Below are 461 nucleotides of genomic sequence, written 5' to 3' on the forward strand. Positions count from 1 at the left end.
GGAGGAGAAAGTGCGCAGCCCGGAGGCGGGGTGCGCCGGTGGGTGCAGCGGAAGAGGGGGTCCAGGGGGGAGAACTTCTTAGCAGTCATCCTTTTTAGGAAAAGAGGGAAAAAATAAAACCCTCCCCCACCATCTCCTTCTCCCCACCCCTCGCCGCACCACACACAGCGCGGGCTTCTCGGCTCTGCACCGGCGGGCCGGGCGCGTCCTGCCTTCATTTATCCAGCAGCTTTTCGGAAAATGCATTTGCCGTTCGGAGTTTAATCAGAAGCGGATTCCTGCGCCTGGGTGTACCCGGCGCGTCCACCGGCCCCTGATCCCTGTCTCTCCCCGGGGGAGGCTTGAAGCGGTCCCGCGGACAGGGGTCCATGTCTGTGCCCGCGCATGTGTGCGCGCGTGTATATTGCCGAGAGGGGGGAAATCACAGGACTTATGCAAATACTGGACTGAAAATTGTAATT

The sequence above is a fragment of the Myotis brandtii genome, unplaced genomic scaffold (assembly GCF_000412655.1).
Source record: "Myotis brandtii unplaced genomic scaffold, ASM41265v1 scaffold69, whole genome shotgun sequence".
NCBI lineage: Eukaryota > Metazoa > Chordata > Mammalia > Chiroptera > Vespertilionidae > Myotis > Myotis brandtii.